A 25,738-nucleotide genomic window follows, 5' to 3' on the forward strand; every position below is an offset into this window, starting at 1 on the left:
GGCACTTAAGAATTGCAAAGTATTTAGTTCTCACAATAACTTTTTGGAGTAAATAAGTTACCAGAGTGTTACGTTTTACATCCCAGAGATAGAAAAATCAGGACTGGCACCTGAGTCTCTGAAAAATGAAATTCTTGCCCTGGCTGGTTTGGCTCAGTGGTAGAGCATTGGCCCATGGACCAATGAGTTGTGGGTTTGATTCTGGTCAAGGGCACATATCTCAGTTGCGGTTAGTCCCCAGCCCTGGTATGGGTCATGCGGGAGGCAGCCAGTCGATGTCTCTCTCTCACATTGATGTTTCTCTCTCTCTCTCTCTCTCTCTCTCTCTATCTCCCCCTCCCTCCCTCCCACTCCATCTGAAGATAAATTGAAAAATATCCTCAGGTGAGCATTAAAAAATCAAATTCTTACATATCACTTAAAAGTAGTGTTTTAAAAAAAATACATAAGTGTTGATCACTGTATTTCCAGTAGAGAATATTATACTCAGACATCTGTCATTCTGACCTTTAAAGAGGTACTGGAAATGTCATGTCTAGCCTAAATAGCATATCCAATACATGCTGAAGTGTCCAACAAAATATAAGCCTGGGACAAACAAGGACAATCTGTCAAGCCAGCTGTTCTCAATGCTGGATAACACACTCTCCTTCAGAAAAAGAAGCCTGTTTCTGATACTATTCTCCACTCAGTGGTGATAAATGCCAGTATGTCAATTCTTCACATATTTGAGGATTCCCACATATCTAATCTGACACAACATGTGGGATCTCCACTAAACGGGACTAGCACAGCACGTAAATATAATTTGAATCTTTAGATGATTGATTGTTTTGCTGGTGGGTAAAGGAGAAAAAAAACAGTAGGCTAAAATGCTATTAGAACTAGTTCATATTTTTCTTTTCTCCAACATCAAGTTATTTATTGTTTCTAACGTTGTTATTTTAAATGAAGCTAAATATCCAAAATGCCAACACTGAAATAGGAAGATATTGATTATGTTTTGTATTGAGTTAATCTCTATTAAAGCCACTTTCTACCAATTTTGAGAAAAACATAAAAAATAAAAATATAAAAAAGAGTTCGGCTATTGGTTACTAAATAAAAATTTAGGCAATTAGACCAGAAATCCTATTAAAATTGGCTTTGGGAAATATGTTTTATCAGATATTAATATAAAATTAGTCTAAATTGAGATTTTTTAAAAAAAGGAGTGATGAAGAATGGATCAAAAATGAAAGGAAATTAGAGAGGGGGAAATGGAGGCGGAGTGAATGAATTCTACACAGTGTCTCTCAAGACCAAACTGGAATTACAACTAAAATACAAGTAATTGGGAAAAACCAACTGAAGAGCAGCTGGAGAGAACCCTGATAACCAGGGATGTAAAGAGGATTCCAAATCAAGAGTGATAGGAACGGTGAAAGCATGAGAGGGCTGGCTGGGAAACAGCTGAGAGCTATCTTAGCTGTAAGAAACTCCCTCTGAGAAGTCAGGGCTTTAAACCTCAAGCTGGCTCGCCAGCACAGAATGGTAGAACATAAAAAATCACCAGAGCAGAAGTTCTTTCTGGCAGGAAGAGGAGCTGAGAACATTAGAACATCTCAGAATGGGCAGCACACTAAATTATAGCTACAGCCACTCACCTTGGGTTCCAGCAGAGGAAGGGTGTGTGAGGAGAGTCGGGGGGTTGTGGGGAGAGAGCTGGTAAACGGGCCATCAGGAGCCCTATGCTGAGTCATTCCCCCGTGCAGCAGAAGCCATCTTTCTCAAGAAGCCCTTTCCCATCAGAGTGGCTTTAGCCAGGAGAGAGGTACCTGCCCCTCCCTTGGGAATTTAATACCACACAGACCAGAGAAGGACAACCTGAGGCTAATTAACAGCCAGAGACTACCTCCCAGCCAGTAGGCCAAGAAGAGCCTCTGAAGGCTTTGAACCTTTGGCCTAGGTAGTTGGGTTTCATGGCTCTGGGGACTAAGCTGTGAAGGCTGAGGTGTGAGTCCCTGTGCTGAACCATTAACCCACACTGCAGAAACCATTCTCCTCAGGCAGAGTCTCCCATCAAAGCAGCTATAGCAGAGGGTAAGGGGGCACAACTGCCCCTCACCTGGGAATTTAACCACACCCAGCCAGGAGGAGTACAATCTGAGGCTTATTAACTGCCAGAGATTATCAGCCATCTTGCAGGTGAAGGCGAGTCTGGGCAAACTGACCCTTAGATCTGGCTCATGGTCAGACAGTCAAAGTGGCAAAAAAAAGAAACAAAGCCCAAATGAAAGAACAAGCAAATTCTACCGAAGAAGGGCTAAATGAAATAGAGATAAGCAAGTTATCAGATGTAGAGTCCAGAGCCTATATCTTTGGGTTTAGTCTTTGGGTTTTGAGGCTTTGGGGTCAGACTGAGAAGGCAGCTGCCTGGACCCCAGTGCTGAATCATTAACCCAACTTACAGCTTTAGCCAAGGAGAAAGCAATTGCCCCACCCACTGGAAATCCTCATACTCTGCCCACCTTGGACATTTTTCTTTCAGTTGAAGGCTACAACCTGAGGCTCATTAAGTAATTGAGACTAATAGTCAGCCTTCAGGCAAAGGCTCTGTAATAATTAAATCTTTGCCTGGCCTGAGACTCTACCCAGAAAAATAAGACTAGAGATTGTTGTTCAGCATGGTCCCTTCCATACTCATCAAAATCCAGCAGAGGGAGCCACAATCTGCAGAACACTGATACTCACAGAGAAATTTTGGCAGGCTCCAAACCCTGCTGAGACAGTCAAAATGGTGAATAAAAGAACAAAGCACAAATGAATAAACAAGAGAATTCTACAAAGGAAGGGATAAATTAAATGAAGATAAGCAAGTTATTAGATGTAGAGTTCAGAGTAATGATTACGAAGAAGCTCAACAACATAAATAAAGACCCCAAGAGCATGAGTAAAAGATACAGAAACAATGAAAATCAACCAACTGAAATGAAAAACTACCAAGCAGAAATAAAGAACACACTGGAAGGACTAACTAGTAGATTAGAGGAAGCCAAGGATCAGATTCGTGAATTAGAAGACAAGGTAGAAAAAAATTACTCAATCAGAGAATATAAAATTAAAAAAAAAAAATTAAAACAGGAGGACAGTTTAAGAGAGCTGTGGGACAATAGAAAATGTAAACATCTGCTTTATAGGAGTACCAGATAAAAAAGAAAGTAAGTAAGGGTTAGAGAATCTATTTGAAGAAATAGTGGCAAAAAATGTCCCTAACTTGGTAAAGGAAAAAGGCATACAAGTTCAGGAAGCATAGAAACCCCAAGTAAAAAGAATCCAAAAAGGCCTACACCAAGACACATCAAAATTAAAAGACTTCAAAACAAAGGCCATAACAAGAGACAAAGAAGGCCAATACATCTTATTGAAAGGATCTACCCAACAGGAAGATATAACCTTAGTAAACATATATGCACTCAATATAGGAGGACCAAAATATAATAAAAATCTTCTGGAGGACTTCAAACGAGCAATCGACAGCACTACAATCATAGCAGGGGACTTCAACTCTCTGCTGACATCACTGAATAGATCTTCTAGACAAAAAATTAACAAAGAAACAGAGTCTTAAAATGATGCACTAGACCAAGTGGATTTAATATATATATTTACAGAGAATTATACCCCCAAATTGCAGAATACACATTCTTCTCAAGTGCACACATGGACCATAAGTTAGGACACAAACTAAGTCTCTACAGGTTCAAAAGACTGAAATCATATCAAGTATCTTCTGAGATCACAGTGGCATTAAATCAGAAATTAATTACAATAAAAATAATCAAAAACATTTAAACACATGGAGGCTACATAGCATGTTATTAAACAATGAATTCATTACCAAAGATCAAGGAAGAAATGAAAAAAAAAATTCCTAGAAATCAATGAAAATGAATACACAATATAAAATCTATGGGACAGCAAAAGCAGTCCTGAGAGGGAAGTTCATAGCATTACAGGCCTATGTCAAGAAACAAAAAAAATTTCTAATAGACCATCTAACCGTACAACTTAGAGAATTGTAAAGTAAACAAAAAGAAAAACCCAGAGCAAGTTGAAGAAAAGAAATAGTAAAGGTCAGAGTGGATATAAATGACATAGAGATTAAAAAGACAATTCAAAAGATAAATGCTACCTTGAAAAGATTCCTTGAAATGATTCCTTGAAAAGATAAACAAGATTGATGAGACTTTAGCCAAACTCACCAGGGAACAAAAAGAGAGGACTCAAATAAACAAAATCAGAAACGAAAGAGGAGAAGTAACAACTGAAACCACAGAAATACAAAAGATTGTTAAAAAATACTATGGACAATTATATGCAAACAAATTGGACAACCTAGGTGAAACAGAAAATTTCTAGAATCACATAGTCTCCCAAAATGAAACCAGGAAAAGACAGAAACCTGAACAGACCAATAAAAACTAAAGAAATTGAAGATGTGATGAATAAACTTCCAGTAAACAAAAACCCACACCCAGACAGCCTCACAGAGAGTTTTACTGAACATTGAAAGAACTAACACCCATTCTCCTCAAACTATTCCAAAATATTCAAAAGGAAGGATGACTTCCAAACTTGTTTTTTGAGGCCAGCATAATCCTAATTCCAAAACCAGATAAAGACACAACAAAGAAAGAAAACTGCAGGCTAATATCCCTGATGAACATAGATGCCAAAATCCTCAACAAAATATTAGCACATTGGATCCAGCAATATATTAAAAACAGTATTCACCATGACCAGGTGGGATTTATCCCAGGGATGCAAGGCTGCTACAATATTCGCAAAACAATATACGTGATACACCACATAAACAAAATGAAAGATAAAAATCATATGATCAGATCAAGATGCTGAAAAAAGGCATTTGAAAAAATCCAGCTCCCATTTCTGATAAAAAATGCTCTGCAAAGTAGAATAGAGGGATCATATCTCAACATAATAAAGGCCATATATGAAAAATGTACAGTCAACATCATATTCAATGGGCAAAAACTAAAAGCATTTCCCTTAAGAAAAGGAACAAGTCAGGGATGCCCACTTTTGCCATTCTTATTTAACATAGTACTGGAAGTCTTAGCCACAGCATGTGAAAACATGAGAAGCTATATGTAATCATAGTTTTGAGTATCATGTTTTTTTCAGCTTTGAGTGCTGTTAATTTATACATATTTATGCTGATATATGCAAAGGATTAGAAAATATACAAAATTGTATTTATATGATTTTATCCCACCTCAGTCTATGAAAAAAGTGTCTATGGATACCATATATTGGGAAAGACCTTTCGGCAATGGTGACCTGATGTTCTGCATTCCTCTACACAAAATTATATAAAGCTAAATAAAATGGTCCAAAACAACCATTTTACGAGGACTTTAAATTGAGAAGTATTTATTCCTGAGGAAAAAACAAACATTTGGTGTAAGAAAGGTGAATATTTATGGTCCTCTTGGCTGGTAAAACTCAACCCAGGTGAGAACTGCAGGTGTACCATCTTAAAGCTGATAGGAAAATACAGGATTTTTGCTATGAACAATGATAGACTCAGTTGCATATAGAAAGGGGGTATAAACAAAGTAAAAAATTGAGCTTTACTGGGGAAAAAAATCATCGACCAAGTTTATAATGAATGGGGAAAACCTGTTTTGTTGTTAGTCTGAAATTGTTGTCTTGGTTCAGGGTGTTTAGAAGTCCAGCGTGAAATTTAATGTAAACAAATTGGAAATTAGAGAGATATAAAAAGACTGTGATAAGCTTTCTAGATATTCTCCATAGGTTTCCAAAGTATTCATGAGTGAGATGGCTTTCCTTGTGAAAAGCACGGAAGACTTGAGAATTGGCTGAAATCCTGAATGTGTTATTCAGCCATGCGCAGCAGGATGTGCAGAGGATAGAAACTCACACACTTAAGATTTTTAAATACAAATTCTGATCACAGAACTACCCAGACACAGGGTTCCTTACCAGTTAAATGGGATGAAAAAAAAAAAAGTTGAAGAAAAAATTGAATAGAGCTACCGGCAGCAGTTTGCTATGGGAGAAACAAATTCTATACTTTCCGTTCAAGTAATTACTAAAATAAGCAAGTACATAAGTAAGCAAGTCAATAAATAGGTAAAATTGACAACCCTGAGAAAAATAAAACAGAATTAAGAGTTGCAACATTATAATATCTAACATGGGATTTTCAATTAAAATTTGTAAGACAGGAAAAAAGAAAAGTGTGACCCATACACACAAAAAAGAAAAAAAGCAGTCAAAAGAATCAACTTTGATTATCCTTTGAGATGACATGGAGGGACCTGGAAAGTATTATCCTAAGTGAATCATGCCAAGCAGAAAAAGACAAATACCACATGATCTCACCTATATATGGAATATAATGAACATAACAGTCCCAGGCACAAATATTAAATTTAGCAGACAAAGAATTTAAAGCACACAGTAAAAGAGACTGTCAACAAAACAAAAAGACAACCTATTTAATGGGAGAGGATGTTTGTAAATGATACATCTGATAAGGGATTAATATCCAAAATATATAAGAAACTCATACAATTCAAATAAAAAAATCTGAATGAAATCTGGACAGAGGACATAAATAGTCATTTCTCCAAAGAGGACATACAGATGGCCAACAAATATATGAAACACTGTTCAGTGTCACTAATCATTAAGGAAATGCAAATCAAAACCACAAAGAGAAATCACCTCACACTTTTCAGAATGGCTATCATCAAAAAATAAATAAATAACAAGTGCTTTCAAGGATATGGAGAAAAGGGAACCCTTGTGCATTATTGTGGGACTGTAGCATGGTGCAGCCACTGTGGAAAACAGTAGGAAGATTCCTAAAAAATTTTTAAATATAATAACCATAGGGCCCAGAGATTCCACTAAAACACTAATAATACGCACCCCTATGTTTATTGCAGCATTATTTACAACAGCCAAATTATGGAAACAACCTAGGTGTCTATTAATAAATGAATGCATAAATAATACAATGGAACATTATTCAGCCATAAAAAAAGAATAAAATATTGACACTTGCAACAACATGGACAGACCTAGACTGTGTTATGCTAAATAAAATGTCAGACAAGGAAGGACAAATACTGTTTTATTTCACTTATATGTGCAATCTTTAAGAAGAAAAAAACAGCCCTGGCCGGTTTGGCTCAGCGGTTGGAGTGTCGGCCTGTGGTCCTGAGAGACCCGGGTTCGGTTCCCGCTAAGGGCACGTACTTCGGTTGCAGTTTGTCCCCGGCCCTGGTCGGTTGTGCGGGTGGCAGCCACTCGATGTGTTCCTTTCACGTCGATGTTTCTCTCTCTCTCTCTGTTCCTCTCTCTCCTTCCCACTCTACCTGAACAAAAAATGGAAAAATGTCCTCGGGTGAGGATAAAAAAAAAGAAGAAAAAAATAAACAAGTGAACAAACAAAACAAAAACAGACTCACAGAAACAGAGAAAAAAACTGATGTTTAGCAGAGGGGTAGGGGTGGGAGGATGCATAAAAAAAGGGGAAAAACAGAGCCACTCTTCAGATACCACATGCCTGTCCCCATCTCTCCCACCTGCTTACAAGTGTTAACGTCTACCACATTCCACAGGTGATTCAGAGCTTTGTTCAAGTTACCTGATCTGGCTGCTGTCAGAAAGCTGGTAGTAGCATTGGCTGTGAGTGTGCTCTGTGTGGTACGACAAGACTACCCTATTCAAGCTGGAGAAATGAAAAAGACTTCAGGGTAGCTATTATAAATATGCTTGAAGTATTAAAGAAATTTTGTTTAATAAATATAAGAATTGTACACTAACAATGAGATAATAGGGAATCTCAATAAGGGATTAGAATGTTTACAAAATAACAGAAGATATTCTACAGCTGAATATGTACAATGACTGAAATAAAAAAAATATATAAGAACTCAATAATTGATTTAATGTGGTAGAAAAAACTATCATTGAATTTTAAGACTGATCAGTAGAAATTACTCAATATGAAGAACCGAGAGAATAAAAATTGCAGAAAAATGAACAGAGCATCATAAACCTGCGGGAAATGCCAAGCACGTCAACATAAGTGCAATGGACTACCAGTAAGGGAGGAGACAGAAAAATGGGCAAAAGATTTTTAACAAATAAAAAACTATTAAATTTGATAAAAATGATTAACATTATGATCTAAGCTTTACAATCCCTAAGTAACAACTGTTACTACAACTAGACAGGTTATAGCCAAACTGCCAAAAACTTAAACAAAGAGAACATTTGAAACAATTATTTGATTCAGGTCAGATTTTAAATCATAAACAGGTAAAGCAAATGACAATAGAATGAAATATTCGAAGTAAATTTAAAGTGAAAAAAAAATCTTAATGTTAAAAAATTGAGATTCTTTAAAGTAGTACTGATAACATGTTATTGTTAGTTTTCTAATGTTTGTGGATACAGTATATATTTAAAAACTAGCAAAATAGAGGGGGAAGAAAATGGAGATCTGTTGGATCAAAGCTGTTATATTTCCTGGCTTGAAAACGCACTACATGCTCATGCTATTTCCTGGGAGAAAGAAAACTGAGGCAAGAAGAGGTTATATAAAGATCTGAATTGAGTTTGAGGCTTATTAAATACATGTGAAAAATATCAACTTGACAATGCAGAAGCAGGAGATTTAAATTTGGATATCTTTAGACAGAGATAAGATTTACAGCTATGAAAAAAAAATTTAATGATGCTATCAGTTTAAGTTAAAGAGTAGAGAGAGAATGGGTCTGAGACTAGACTAGACAACAGAAACACTTGGGAATCATGAATGCAAAATAATCCAACTGGGAGAAATAATAATGGTAAAGAAATGGGTAAAGTGTATGTACAATATATTTCTATGACTGGCTCTGAAGAAAAATAAAATAGGTGAAAACTGTAGACTGATAGTTAATTAAGGATCTTTTTATTTAAATCTCAGATATGTTTTATTGAAGTTTGAAATATTTGAGGATGGTATTAGTAACAAATCCTTTAGATGTTTAGTATGTACTAGGGATTGTGCTAAGTGTTTTTGCATGTATCATCTCACTTTATCTGCATAATAACTTCATGAAATGTAAGTTGAATTATTAAACTATAATTAATTCTATTTCAAACCTGACAAAGCTGAGGTTTAAAAAGGTTAAGTGAATAGTACACAGTGCTTAGTGGGGAAGCCATGAATCAAACTCTGGCAGATTGACCTTTACAGCACACATTTAACTACTCTACTGCCTCCATGTTTACTATCTGATGAGAATAACCCATTAGAAGAGAAAGTTTGATGATGCATAACAGGGAGTGAAAAAGGAAAGGGATTCATTTATTTTTTTTTATTTTTTATTTTGTTAATTTTTTTTTTATCCTCACTCGAGGACATTTTTTGATATTTTGTTCAGATAGAGTGGGAGGGGGAGAGAGAGAGAGAGAGAAAGAGAAACATCGATGTGAAAGGGACACATCGAGTGGTCGCCACCCACACGACCCATCAGGGCCGGGGACAAACTGCAACCGAGGTATGCGCCCTTAGCGGGAACCGAACCCGGGTCTCTCAGGACCGCAGGCCAACGCTCTAACCGCTGAGCCAAACTGGCCAGGGCTGAAAGTGATTCATTTAAAACAATGAGGACATAGATGAAAAGAATAGCCTTGATAGTAAAATATCATGTCTATGAATGAGATACTAAGAAAGACACATATTCAAGCAGATTTGTTGGTTTTACAGTATTCACATATGTTGATGTGTATTTTTTCAAGAGTTATAAGGCAAGGTACTGAGCTGACAAATCCTACTAAAATACGTAGATTAGTTTACATAGTTTTTATACATATAATGAGGTACTTTCAAAGAATGCTGGAAAACTTGATGGCTAAACAATAAGGACAAAATGCTCTTTCAAGCCTCAAGGAAATTTCTGAAATATTTGTGTTAAAAAACATTGTAATAAGCCCTGGCCGGTTTGGCTCAGCGGTTAGAGCGTCGGCCTGCGGTCCTGAGAGACCGGGGTTCAGTTCCCGCTGAGGGCGCGCACCTTGGCTGCAGTTCGTCCCCGGCCCTGGTCGGTTGTGCGGGTGGCAGCCACTCGATGTGTTCCTTTCACATCGATGTTTCTCTCTCTCTCTCTGTTCCTCTCTCTCCCTCCCACTCTACCTGAACAAAAAATGGAACAATTTCCTCAGATGAGGATAAAAAAAAACAAAACAAAAAACATTGTAATAGGCCAATTGGTTGAGTGAAGTTAACACCAGACTCCTAATCAGAAATTGAGAGGTAATAAAACAACGAGGAACTAAATGCTCTGTGTAATGACATAAAAAATTGTCTTTCTAAACTGTAGTCTGGACTGTATCACTTAAACTAGAGGCAATTCTAAGAGAAGAAAAACTTATTTTTCTCATTTTTTGAACCCTAGAAAAGGATGAATACCTGATTTCGAGGTGATAATAATCATTTGTAGTTGCTTGGAGAGGGGTAGGGGGAGAGGCTGAGGATCGAATTCTTTCAACATTTTAGCAGGCTGGAAGACACAGGCAAGAAACCAGCAGAGGAACTGCAGACCTAGATAGTACTCCAGAGAAAGCAATATTGTTTCATTTTAGAAATTTCTTCTTGTATTTTCCATGCACTATATCAAAGCAATCACATGTGCTATTTCCAACTTCAATGAAAGTTGTAAAAAGTTATTTATAACAGTAAAAATTAACCTAAGTCAACTTAATGATCATTGGCTAAGGTATGAAAGGATATGCAGGATATATTTCTTGACCATGTAAAATGTCCCTGAGAATTATTAGAAACAAAATAAAAATAAATTTAAAAATATGGAAAGTCCAATAAGAGAATGAAACTGCTTCAGCCTTGCTGAATAAGACCTTGAGCTTTCATATGGTTATTACAGGAATATATTACATTTCAAAAGGTAAATGATTTGAGAATATTTGTGTTTCATTTTGGGATTCTTTATACAATTACTTTGAACTCTAGTGCATAATTTACTTAGATGTTGGACTAATCTCTACCTTTAATATTGAAAAATGAGTGAATTTCAGTCTCACCATGACTGCCAGAATTGGATAAATGGTCCATGGAGTAAAACAAACCTCAGTCAGGTGTTTCAGCCTGTTGGGTTATTTTCACTATAGATGGTCACTCAGAGCAATGAAGAGTCTCCCCCATTGGCAAAGATGGTGCAGGGGAAGTTCCTACACTGAGGATGCCCAAAGATAGAAACATGAATGGACAGGACCCCAGCACACCAAAAGCCAGCAATACAAATGGATAGAAAATAAGCCCTCCCCTCCTTATCCCTGTAAGAACCACAATCTTGAGTAGGAAAGGGAGATGGTCTTTGAGAGGGTAGTGTAGCACCTGAATAAACCTCTTTCCTTTTGCACCTGCCTCATGAATTTGGTTTCCATTGCAGCAGGCAGTTAAACCTGCATTTGTTCAGTTATATTACTACTAAGAAATAAGAGATTAGTTGTTAAAATTATCCCAGCATTACATTTCTAGTCAAATGCATTATTAGAGAGTGACACCCCCTATCTTCAACCTGCAGGAATCAGAGGCACCAGAGTGAAAACAAAATCATGAAACAATAAAGTAGGAATAGAATAAAGAAGTTGACCACATATCTTTTATTACAGTCATTTTATAAGACTGATTTGGGCCTAAGGGAAAATACTTTTAAGTGAATAAGCAGTGAACATTTGATTTAGATCATAATAGACTTTTTAATAATTAGAATGAAACTGTTAACACCTGAAACTGAATTAGAAATCCATGGTGTCTACTGATACTATTGTTCAGTGGCAGAAAGAAAAATTCAAAATATTATTGAAACATAGTATTGTAAGAAAAAAAATGCTGTTTAATAACTGCACCCCAGGGAATATTTCTCATTTAGGATAATGATTTTAATAACACTCTGAATTAACTGTACATAGGACATATCTATCTGCATGTGCATTTTTTTTTTTATAATAAGAATATACTAGAAGAGTGATCTTCAGCCTTTTTCATCTCATGGCACATGCACACTAATAAAAAAAATTCTATGGCACAACAATAAATGTATTTTTTTGCCAATCTGACAAAAAATAGGTATAATTTTTATTTATTCACACCAGACAGCTATTGTGTTGGCTGTTGTCATTTTTTTACTTGACACTCTATGGGAAAAGAGGTCAGTACCCCTGACTCAATAGTCAGGTGTTACCTGTTTTAAAAATTCTTGTACTGCACTGGTGTGATTCTCATGGCACACCAGTTGAAAATTGCTGTACTAGAATGTATTCTCCACAAGAGCAAAAATTGGTTTTGTATACTATTATACTCTTTTTTTTTTAATTGAATTTATTGAGGTGACATTTGTTAATAAAATTACATGAGTTTCAGGTGTATAATTCCATAATACATCATCTGTATATTGTATTGTGTGTTTGCTACCCCAAATCAAGTTTCCTTCCATCACCATTTATCCCCCCTTTACCATCTTCTAATTCCCTCACCCCTCTTTCCCTCTGGTAATCACTATTGTCTGTGTGTATGAGTTTTGTGGGTTTTTTTTTTATTTTTTGTTTATCCCTTCACTTTTTCTCCCAGCCCCCAAACCCTTCCACTCTGACAGCTGTCAGTCTGTTCTCTATCAATGAATCTATTTCTATTTTGTTTATTAGTTTATTTTGTTTATTAGATTCCACATATGAGTGAGATCACATAGTACTTGTCTTTCTCTGACTAGCTTATTTCACTTAGTATAATAGTCTCCAGGTCCATCCATGCTGTTGAAAAGAGTAAAAGTTCCTTCTTTTTTACTGCTGAGTAGTATTCCACTGTGTAAATACACCACTGCTTTTTTTTTTTTTTAATCTTTATTGTTGGATGTAGAATGTATTACAGATGTTCCACATTTTTCCCCCATTGACCCCCTCCTCCCCTTTCCTGCCCCCTTCCCACCTTTCCCACACTATTGTCTGTGTCCATTGGTTATGCATATAAGTTCTTTGGTTTATTTCTTCCCAACCCCCAACCCCTTTCCCTTTGAGGTTTGTCAGTCTAGCAATGAATTTGTACTTCTTAATCCCTTCACCTTTTTCACCCATTCCCCCAACCCCCCTCCCAACGGGCAGCCAACAAAATGTTCTCTGCACCTATGAGAATGTTTCTGTTCTACCTGTTCATTTTGTTTGTAGATTCCATTGTTGATAGATATTTATTCATTGCCATTTTGTTTGTTTATACATTTTATCTTTTTCTTCAAAAAGACCGTTCATTATTTCATATAATAACGGTTTGGTAGTGATGAACTCCTTTAACTTTTTCTTGTCTGGGAAAGTTTTTATATGTCCATCGATTCTAAATGACAGCTTTGCAGGATAGAGTAATCTTGGCTGTAGGTTCTTGTTTTTCATCACTCTGAATATTTCCTGCCACTCCCTTCTGGCCTGCAAAGATTCTTTTGAGAAATCAGCTGACAGCCTAATGGTAACTGCCTTTCTCTTGCTGCTTTGAAGATTCTCTCTTTGTCTTGAATCTTTTGCATTTTGATGATGATGTGTCTTGGTGTGGGCCTCTTGGGGTTCATCTTGTTTGAATGTTGGCATGCTTGAAGTTGTCCCAGAGGCTCCTTACACTATCCTCATTTTTTTGGATTTTTTTTTTTTTTCTTTTTGCGGTGCTAGTTGGGTGTTTTCTGCTTTCTTATATTCCAAATCGATGGTTTGCTCCTTGGATTTACGTACTCTATTATTGAAGCTGTGTAAATTATTCTTTATTTCAGTAAATGCCTCCTTCAATTCTAACTGTGTATCCATGATTTCTAACTAGTCCTTTTTTATGCTCTTGAGGCCCTCCCTAAGTTCACTGAGGTTCTCACTAAGTTCATTGAGCATCCTTATAAGCAGTATTTTGAACTCAGTATCTTTTAGGTTGCTTATCTCCATTTTGCTTAGTTCTTTTATTGGGGTTTTGTTCTGTTCTTTCATTTGGGGCCTGTTTCTTTGTCTCCTCATTTTGGCTGCCTCCCTGTGTTTGTTTCAGTGTATTACTTAATGAGAGGTATGGGGCTCGCTGAGACCAGATGCTGCTTGTTTGAAAGAATTTTTAAAAACCTGAAGCAGGATCCAAGAAAGAACAATCCTATGGTTAAGCAAGTGGCAACAGCTTGGGTGGGATTGAAAGTTGGGAGGGGAAGGGCGGGGCCTCAGGGGGTAACCAGGGCAGGGCTACCAGTGTGAGCCAGGTTGCTGGAGTTCCAGATATGGCTTCTGTCTGCCGCCCCCGGGAAGGGCTCACCAAAGGAACAAAGGCCTCTGATAGCACGTTTGTCCCGGAGAAAGCCCCCTCTCCAGCCCTCGCTCCAGTGCCAAACAGCTCACTCAGTTCTTCCCTGTATGTCTCTGGTGCCCCTCGAGCTGCCTCCCCTCCAAGCTTAGAGGGAGAGAGTCTGATAAGTCCGTGCGCCGGCCCTTTAAGGAGCTGCCTGGGGCTCCAGCTGCTTCAGCTTCCCTGAGCCTCAGTTCCTGCTGGTTTTTCCAGCCAGAAGTTATGGGGATTCTCTTCCTGGCACTGGAACCCTGAGTGGGGCACCTGGTGTGGGACAGGGACCCCTCAGTCCTCAGGAAGGACCTTCCCAGGCGAGGGAGGGTCCTGATTTTTATCCGCTACAATTGGGTGTGGGACCAGCTTGTTGCACCGCAGCCGCTGCCCCTCGCGGCTCTGCCCCTCCTGCCTGTCTGGATGTGGCTGTTGCTTTAATTCCGTAGTTGTAGGACTTCCATGCAGCTTGATTTCAGGGATTTTGAATGATGGTTGTTCTGTAGTTTAGTTGTAACTTTGATGTGGTTGTGGGAGGACGCGATACCACGTTTACCTACGCCGCCATCTTGACCAGAAGTCTCCACCACTGCTTTTTTTATCCATCATCTACTGTAGACACTTGGGCTGTTTCCAAATCTTGATTATTGTAAATAATACTGCAATGAACATAAGTGTGCATATATTCTTTTGAATCAGTATTTCAGTTTTTTGTTTTTGATGTTTTTGTGAAATTGGAATTGCTGGGTCATAATGTTAATTTCTTGTAAAATCCCAAGAAAAAATAATTTTCTGAGATTTGCATGGGAGAACAAGTGATTTTTATTTACATAGAATTAAATCTCCAAGTTTCCAAAGTCCCATTTCCCTTTGTCCAGTAATAGAAGAAGTGTAGCTGGAGCTTCAATAGGTTAAAATCAGAGTCAGTGTCCAGAGTTTCTATTCTATCTTGGAGCAATCCAATACAGCATCAGGCTAGCTGCAGTTCATCAGTCCATTGCATCCACATGGTCTGCAGTGCCACACAGCTTTGAAGAAAACAAGGGCAGGAACAAAACAGGAGAGTTCCATGAGCCAAGCATTACAAGAGAGCAACAGGAGCATAAAGTAATAAGAGAGATAGTTCCTTTGTTTTAGAGGATTAGGTATTCCCAAATTTTCACAGTCTTGCAGTGGTTACACCCATCTTTGTCCCCAAGATTGACTGACAGGTAAGTACCTTCTCTACGTCACCTGAACCTTACTGAACACATGTCTATTTTCCCTTTGTTGGATTCCTTCCCCCAGTGTTTTTCAGGGAACAGGCCAGTGGTTCCCTGGGGAGTGTAAAGTTGCAGTTTCTTGGAAAAGCTGCCAAATCACATGCCTATAATGTCAGGCCTTCTCTTTGCTCCTTTTCTATTATTAATAATTAGCTAATTACAATAGTATCAGTAAGGCAGTTCCATTTTTAATTTTTTGAGTTAACTCCATACTGTTTTTCACAGTGGCTGAACTAATCTGCATTCTCACCCATAGTACATGAGGGTTCCCTTTTCTCCATATCCTCTCCGGCACTTGTTGTTTGTTGATTTATTGATGGTAGCCATTCTGACAGGTGTGAGTTGATATCTCATTGTATTTTTAATTTGCATTTCTCTAATGAATAGTGATGTTGGGTATCTTTTTATGTTTGTTGGCCATCTGTATGTCTTCTTCTTCGAAGAAGATCCTGTTCCCATTTTTTAATTGGTTTGTTTGTTTTTTAGGTGCTGAATTGAAGAAGTTCTTTATAAATTTTGGATATTAACTAACCCTTATCAGATGTATCATTGGCAAATATGTTCTCCCATACAATGAGTTCTCTTTTCATTTTGTTGATGGTCTCTTTTGCTGTGCAGAAGCTCTTTAGTTTGAGGTAATCTCATTTGTTTATTTTTTCTTTTGTTTCCCTTGCCTAAGGAAAAAAAAATTGCTATGTGAAATGTCAGAGAGTAGTGAGAGGTGGGTGAAAAGGTCAAGGGGATTAAGGGGTATACACGTCCAGTTGAAAATAAACCACAGGGATGTAATGTACAGCATTGGGAATATAGTCAATAATATTGCAAGAAATTTGTATGGTGACAGATGGTTAGCAAACATTAGGCTGATCATTTCATAAGATATATAAATATGAAATCACTTTGTTGTATACCTGAGACTAATATGTTGTATGTGAACTGTAATTAAAAAAAAAAAAAAACAAAGAAATAAAATATCTTTAAAAAGAAAAATCTCTAAAACAAACAAAGCCAACAGTCCTTCAACTCCCCTTTCTGGCACATGTTATAGAAGTACTTGAGTAGGAATCATGATTGATTGGAAAATCAGTACATGTGTTTCATGACATCTGTCTTCCTGAATTTTGGAGGATCACTTTTGAACTTTTTTTTTGTATCTCTGCCAATGAATTCCATATATACATAACATGTCTTTTCTAACAAGAATTTAAATAATCCTTTTTTCTCTGTGTCTAGATTGCAGAGATTTTTAAAATTTGAATACTAGAACATAGAAAATAATAACACATCACATTGTGATATAATAAAAAATATATATATACTATATTTAGTTTTTGTACCCAGTTCCTGAAACAGAGCTCGTAAAATCCTTAAAATATCTGGAGTGATAAATGAGTCTTTTGTATGCTGATGAGATGACTACTTACTGGGGGTCCCTCCATAGCTTTAGAATGGGAGCTGATGACCAGAAAGATCAAAGCTTGATTAGAGGCTCAGCATTCTCTGCCCCACACCCTGACTTCTGGCGAGGTAAGAGGACTGGAAGTTCAATTTAATTGTCAATGGGCAATGATTTAATCAGTTATGCTTATTTATCGAAACCTCTAGAAATACCTCTAAACAACTGGGTTTAGAAAGCTTCTGGGTTGGGGCAAGTGTAACTGTCCAAGTTTACACTGCTTGCTACATGACAGTTAATAAGTTGAGTTACAAGATGTCCAAGCAGGGAAAGCAACATTATTCAGAAAACTAGCAGGTGGTGGGAAGGGGAAATGGAGGAGTTTGAAGTTGGTTGAGGACTGCAGACAGTGGATGCCAGCAGGGGTCTGAAGATTGCTTTGTTTTCAGTCTTTTGACTCTATGTGAGTCTGTTCACAAAATTAAACAATATATACTTCCCTTTTTTTCTTTGGGAGAGGTAGTTTCTGGTAAGGGCCTATTTTTGTAAAACTCAAACTTCAAGCAGAATTTCCCTAATGATTAACGAGACTACATGCAAGATTAAGCAGAGGTATTAACCTAAAGGCCATGGGAACAAAGCAGACTTGAACAAGATGGAGTCATAGAGGCCAAGCACTTCACTCTGTTACAAACACATCAAGGTGCTGGCAGAGTGATGCCTCTGAAGTGGACATAGAAAGTCCTCACCCCATTCTTTCTATAGCTTGCTCAATGATTTCTTTCACTTGGCTATTGCTGAGTTGCATTCTTTATACTAAGATGGTAATAATAAGCAAAGCACTTTTTGGACTTTTGTGAACCATTTTAGCAACTTATCAAATCTGAAGAGCAAGTACCATAGTGGGAAATTAGTTTTAGAGATGTTTTGTCAGAAATTTAGTAGCCCAGCCTTGCAATTGGTGTTGAAATGAGAGCAGTCTTGTAGGACTGCATTCTTAATCTGCGGGTTCTTCACTACCTCTGGGTAGTTGGTATCAGAATTGGATTGAATTCTAAGGCACCCAGTTGGTGTCCAGAGAGTTAGATAATTGGTTGGTGCAAGAAAAAAAAATTGGTATCAGTAGTGCTTTCAGTGAAAATGCTTCGCACACTTAACCTAGATCATGATAGTTACACACTTAGGGGCAGCTTTTCAAAGAAGGCAACTTCTGAAGGTGGTTATAATGGCTAAAATAAGAAGAGGATTGGACAGGATTTTTCAGGCATGGAGAATAGCAGGGGAAAGTATGGGACCTCCTGAGAGAACTGAACATTTAGAGAACACCCAACTTTCAGTGCTGGTGAATTAGATGAATTGTAAAAGAAAACTGGTACATGGTGAGGCTGAAGAAATAAAACTTCAGTGTTTTGCCCTGGTGAAATGATCTGTAGAGGGAAGGACACTGCATTTAGAAATGTGTATGCCACTGATGTCCATGGGCAGAGCTTTTATAATGGTCAACATTTTCAGCAGTACAAAGAAATATTATAAACAGCATCATAAGTGTCTTGATTTAAGTGACCAAAATTCCAAGGCTATAGGACAATTTATTCTCAGATATTTCAGGCATATATACATATGACTGGCAAATATACACATATCTGTCTTTTATTTATGTATTTATATTTGGACAAAATCAACACTTACTTTAACCATGCATGGTGCCCTAAAATGTAACAAATTTCCTCTTGAAGTCTTTCTGATGGGGCAAGCTTTTATGTAAAATCCTAGGTATTGTTGCTAGGTTAACTGAGTTGGGGGTGAGCTTACGTTTGAATTTCTTCAGGAGGCCTTCTACTTGAATACTTTGAAAGTCTATCACTTTCTCCTAACCCTTGAGAGTCTCTTACCATATCAAAGCAATTAAAGATATCTAGAGCCCCGCCAGTGTGGCTCATTAGTTGAGCATCTACTCATGCACCAAGAGGTTGCTGGTTCCATTCCCAGTCAGGGCACATGCCCAGATTGTGGGTCAAATCCCCAGTGGGGGGCATGCAGGAGGTGGCTGATCGATGTTCTCTCTCATCGATGTTTCTATCTCTATCTCCTTCTCCCTTTCTCTCTCTCTGAAATCAATAAAGAAAAAAATAAAATAAAGATATCTAAGAAAAAATAACTGTGTACCGGTTCTTGCTTTGTAATTAAGCATTGCTTAAAATTATCAGAACTCTTCAAAAGTGCCTGTAGTTCAAGAGTGACCATCACACCCATGTTCTAGTATGCTGTAGGGATTTAAAATATATGGGCGTTAGTGGACCCTATTTCTTACCTTTAGATATACCCACCTTACTGATCGCTCTCATTAAGCACACAGTCTCAACACTGCCCATGCTGACCAGATATCCCATGACCACCACTTTCTCCACATGGACACAGGTAAATCAAACAATAAAATGAGAAGATATGAGCTCCCTGATCTGAGAATGCTTACAATATATTTTGATTAACTATGTACTGAGATTCACAATATTAATTTTTATATAGGGAATAAAAATTTCCTTGTTTATAAGAACACATGGTTTAATGGACCAGTGAGAGAATTAAAGACTACTTTATGGTATAAATTTTCTAGAGTTATATAAGATTCCTGGAAGAAAAGACATAGTTTTTCATACTTCGTACATGTGTAAGTCATACTTCTTTAAAATATGAGAGGACTTAGTTTCAACTAAGGAGCAGAAATGGAAGATAGAATATTTTCCATCCTTATCACAATTCTGAGGTTAAATGGAGAAATATTCTTTCAGAAACAATGCTTGAAACATGGTTAGAGAATAGAACCTTATTGGTTACTATATGTTATATGTGCATGACTGTTTGCGAATGTACATTCTGCATATGGGCTTTGGCCCCTCAGAAGTGACAATTAACACTGCATGACACATGGGGTTCTTTTTCAACAAGTATTTATGTGTTGAGCTAATTATGATTTTTAAAATTTCAAATGCTTCTTTAAATTCTCAGAAACTGGCAATCAATTTGACAAAATTTAGAAAATGCAAACACCTTCTCCTTTGCTGACATTACTTACAAATTACTTAAGAAATGTGTTATCCCTAATGAAAGGATTATAAAACTTACACCCTGATTTTTGATAGTCCTCATTGTTTTTCTAAAAACTTAATTTTGTGGTATTTTATTAGCATTTGAGCTTTGGCTACATGAAATTAATAGCTGTGTTTTCTGTTCATTTATCTGTTTCTTTTTTTCAACTGGCAGCTATTTGATACTAAAGTTATGGATTTATTATTTGTTTAGCAATGGAAAAGTATGAAAGGGAGATGACATAGTGCTAGATTTAAAGAATAAAAGTGCCTGACAACTTAAATTACAATCCACACACAGATAATTGTATGTGAAAATTAAATGACTATAACCTATTTTGTGGATATAAATATTAGCCTTTAATTCAGAACTAAAAATACCCCGTGGATCTTTGATGTCTATTTACCTACCTACCTAGTTATCTTTCTATCTAGAAAGTGACCAGAATATATTAACAGCATTTTTGAAGTGTTTTTAAGCATATACATATGCAAAGACCTACAGATAATATTAACTATACACTGTCAGTTTCTACTTCAGATTACCACTAATTAGGCTATTTCATGACTCGTATAAGTATAAATAAGGAGGTGCTAGAAAATACAGCAGCTTCCTCTGTGCTATGCACATAAAATATACCTCACTTTTTTATTTAATCCCTACGGCACCTAAAAGTGATTATTACATGGCAGGTGGCCAATACACATGTGGTGAATTTTAATTTAATTGATTGGCCACAATTTCATAGAAATACGGTTTGAAACTATGACAAATTTTCTTTCTTCCTCTTTCAACACTGAGTATAACTAGTAATCACTTAGATATGAGAGGAGAATAGAATCTAACATGCAATTCTTTCACTTAAGTAGGGCAAAAGTTTTACATGGTGGGACAAAAGCAGGTTTACAGTTGTTCATATGGCAAATATAATAATGAATAAATAATAACACAAGAATAAACTGTTTCACATACTCACAACTCTAAACATACTTTTGCCCCACTTTGTATAATAATTTGTAATTAAAACCAAACAAAACTTTGAATAAGAATAAATTTTATTGTTTTTCTTGAGAAATGTAATATGACACTTATATTAATAATCTCATTCATAATTTGAACAAAGGCATTCATTATCTTTCAATACTGGAAACATTTAGAGGGAAGATTTATAAATAATACATGCAGGAATTCATATCAAGGTAAAAGTTACACTATTAAAAGGTTTTATTCCTTGCTCTATATAACAGCATGAGTTACATGCTTGCTTTTATAGTTAATCTCCTATGAGAATTCATTGCTAGTAAAAGCCATGGAACATTATTTCCATGGTAAATAGATTCAATAGCCATGGGCTTATGAATTGATGAGCATTTTAAAACTCTTTACTGGTTTTCTGAGAAGTCAAATATGACTCTCATTACACTGGAATTTAGACACTGAAACAATTGTATTTACTATATGCAATTAGTTGTCTCGTATTTATCTTCTTGATGTTTTAAAATCATTTCATAATCTATTTTGTTCATGATTTTACTATTTTACTCATACTAAATTCAAATGTTTTTTATCTTTCCTATGTTTTAAGGTAATGTAATTTTTAGTTTTTCTTTGACATTTTATAATGATCAATTTGTGGTTTATAATGACAAAATGTGGGCCAAATTTAATACAGGGATATATATTTTATAAAATGTTTAAATGTTAAAATTTAGGATGTCATTTATAGTCTATCAGATGCATTTTTAATAAAATTTTTCATTTGTCTTATTTATATGAGAAACGGTGATTGCTGTAAACACATTCGATTCAGAGATATGAAGGTGGTGGCCTTATTCTGCATGAATTATGAATTATTTTCTTTAACTTTACTATTACAGTAGTCATTTATATGTACATTTGGAAACCACTACAATATTAGTGAAATAATGAGCTACTGGTTGCTATGGTTGTTTTAATGCATAATTTTTGAACTAATACCAGCATATTATAATTATGCTAAATTCCAAAGAACATATATATGACAAAAATATATTTAAAAAATATATAATAATCATTTGTGGTTTCTGGGATATCATTTTACATATATACATATATATACACACATATACACATGCCTCTCTCTCTCTCTCAATATATATATATGTGTGTATGTATATATATATGAATAATATACATGTACTTATATATACATATAAATATAGCATATATAGGGTTTACAGTTGTGAGTATGCAAAAGAGTTTATTCTTGCATTATTATTTATTTTATTATTTTACATAGGAACAACTATAAACCTACTTTTGCCTCATCCTGTATTTTGAAAGCACACTATTTATACCATAAATTTAAAGAATGAAAAGCATATGTACACCACAGCATCAAACACACTATCCAATTTCCTTATTAGTTCTTCACTGAAATTAACCTCTCAGATATGATCTTTCACAACAGCATCTCAGATATTCCAATAGGTTTTTATAATTTCCCTAGTGGTTTTTAAAATTACCCTGTTTATATTCCATTTGAAACTTATCTGTTTACCTAAGATAATTCTGATTAAGTCTACTTGAATCTAATCATTTGTACCTTGAGGATTCAAGTTTGTCTTTGAGCTGCTGCCTCTTGTTTGGAAAAATGATTTAAGTCTTTAGAAATTTTAAGTTTCTTATACTTCTGGTTCATCTAGGTGTGGATATTGAGTAGTGTATTGGAAACAGGAGTTGTGGAGCGGAATATAAATAAAAATATACGTTATGTATATGATTGCATGTGGTGGTGGTGTGTGGTTAAAACACTGGAATTAATATGAAACCACACTAAGTAAATTTGTAGGTTGAAAGTAGAAAAATAACAAAATAGAATCCAAGGAATCACCAACATTGCAAATATGGGAGATAGAAATCAAACTGAGAAACAATTTTCATATATTTATAGAACCAAGACAAATGAGATTTCCAAAAGGAGGAAACATAAAAATTGCCAAATTTCTCCTTAAGGTAAAAAATATATGATCTAAGATGGGGTTATTAAATTTAGCAATTGGGTGATAATTAGTGATTTTAATCACAACAGAACAAATTAGAAATAGATTTTGGTTTATAGTAAAATGAAAGGCATTTGAAGAACTTAAGATAGTAAATGTAATCTATTTTCTTTACTTACACTACAATGTGTCACAATTCTGTAATAATAGTCAAACCATGAATAACAGTATCTTTGTACATACATTATATAGAGCTCTTTTAATGTGTTATCTTATTCAACCTTCACAGATACCCTATGAGTTAGGTATTATACTCTTTATTTTATTTATGTAAAAACTAAAAGGGGTTTAGAAACTTATCCAGCCACTCATAGCAAGGAATACTGGAGACAGGATATGAATTCATGTACACAGTTTGAATTGAGTGTCATTGCTCATTGATGCTAAACTCAGCCTCCCCTGGTATTCTAAATCTCCTCCACTGGGCTCTCTAATTTATTTGAAATTTGACTTGTGAAAAGTACTAACTTCACCATGTTATTTATTTATATCTTGTTTGGAAAACAGCTCTTTCTTCTAGATTTTTTCCCAACAAGTTAGTGTCAGTGGCTTCCCTAGTTAATGGTGTCTATGGTATATGAATATACCACTGAGTAAAAGAGATTCCAGAAATAATTTTGAATATACTTAACTTGTCTTCACATATTTCACTCCTCCACAATACAAAAATATTTGACTTTCTGTGTTTTTGCCAGCCCTCAGATTGTCTATTACCTGCCTGGGACCTTCTCAATTTCCCTTCCTTTTCATAATGGTCTTTGTTGTTCATGTTTTTAACTCTACACTGGAGCATTTTGAATATATCTCATTATAAAAAAGGTTCCAAACTTCTTAAATATGTTGTATCACCTTCATATATTTTCATGATCATCTATCATTACTGTTTAAAAATAGAAAAATCCGTGAGGTAGTAATTCTGACCCAATAATTGGCCATTCCTCACTCTATATTCTAATGTGAACAAAGTAAAGAAACATGGATACTTACCAATGACCTTTTCTTGAGCTTATCTTTAATTATTCTGATGCTTCTTTTATTTATCTTTCTCAACACACCTATTCACAGAGGATTTAGGGGAAGGGGGGTACAGTATTTCAAGGCTAGTGACAACAGAAAGGTGTTGACACCCCTACACCTGACATTACATGGGAAAGAGCAGCATCTGAACCCAGAGACATAGCTATTTGGATTGGGTGGCCTGAGAGAGCTATTGTCCTGCAAAGACAAAGCCTATTCACAGAAACTCAGGTGAGAGAAGTCCAGCTAATAAATACTCTCATCTTATTTTTGGGAACAGTGGACATAGTGGAGCCATTTTAAAATATAACGAGAAAGATATTCCAGAGGAACTGCCATGTACATCTTGCTCCCTGAACCTTTGGAATGTTTAAACTGGGTAAAATAACCTTCGAACTGGAACAAAGTAACATTGTATTCCAAAAAACTGTTTGTAAAGCTAACAGGAAAGCAGACATCCTGACTATAGAACTGAAAATAAAGGCATTCTTTAGCATCAGCACCACCATGTATAGGAAGAGAATAATTTAGCTTATTTGTACCGATAGAAATAGAAATTCCTTCCTTGGCTTACTAACACCAACAGAAATTCCTTTGTTCTATTTCATGTAATTATTCATCTTCCCTTTTCTCATAAATACCTATTGCCTTCTTCTCCTAATCTGAACTCTATTTGGGTTTTTGCTTGAATGAGTGTTTCCTGAATAGCTATTCTTTCTTTCTTTTTTTTAAAAAATCTCAAATGGATGTTTGTTTTCTCTCACCTTGACCTTTTATTTTTAAGTTAGCATTTTCTTCCCACCTTCTTAACTTCTGCTAGTGCTTTCAACGGGGAACCATACTGGAAGGCAGAGGGCAAGGCAGCCACCCAGGACACACACTGAAGCTGAGACGTGGGGACATGGGCATGGGGGGAAAAATAAAGACATCTAGTACATACATAAATGCATTTCCAATAAAAGTTTGCTCTTCCACACATCACACAAGTGAGATTATATTAAAAAGTCTAAAAAGATCCTTCTCCAGAACATTGATAATTAGAAATCAAATTAGATAGGTGGAAGAAAAGACTTTAACATGATGTACCTTTTAGGCAAGGAAGGAGTGAGGCAGGGGGATAAACGTAATTTTTACCTTTTTAAAAATATATTTGTTTATGTTTACCACATTTCCCTTATAAATAAGCATTAGCTATGAAATAAAAGTTGAGATTTAATAAAATGTTAAAGTTGTGTCTAAATTAATGCTTTATGAATTCAACTCAATATCCAGGGCTTTTAAAAACTAATCATATGTAATTAATTCACAACATATATCACATTCAGAGGTTGAAAAGATTTAATAGAAAAAAAAAAGGAAGACACATTACAGTCTTCCTATATGCTAAGGAATTTGTTAAATGCTATTATATAAATGATCTTAATCCATAAACCAATCGTGGAAGGTAGGTATTTACTTTCTTCATTTATATAGATAAAAAATTAAATTAAAAAATTTGAATTTTTTAACATAGTAAGAGGAAAGGAATTCCTTAGTTCTATGT

This window comes from Molossus molossus, unplaced genomic scaffold (genome assembly GCF_014108415.1).
Source record: "Molossus molossus isolate mMolMol1 unplaced genomic scaffold, mMolMol1.p scaffold_m16_p_10, whole genome shotgun sequence".
Lineage (NCBI taxonomy): Eukaryota > Metazoa > Chordata > Mammalia > Chiroptera > Molossidae > Molossus > Molossus molossus.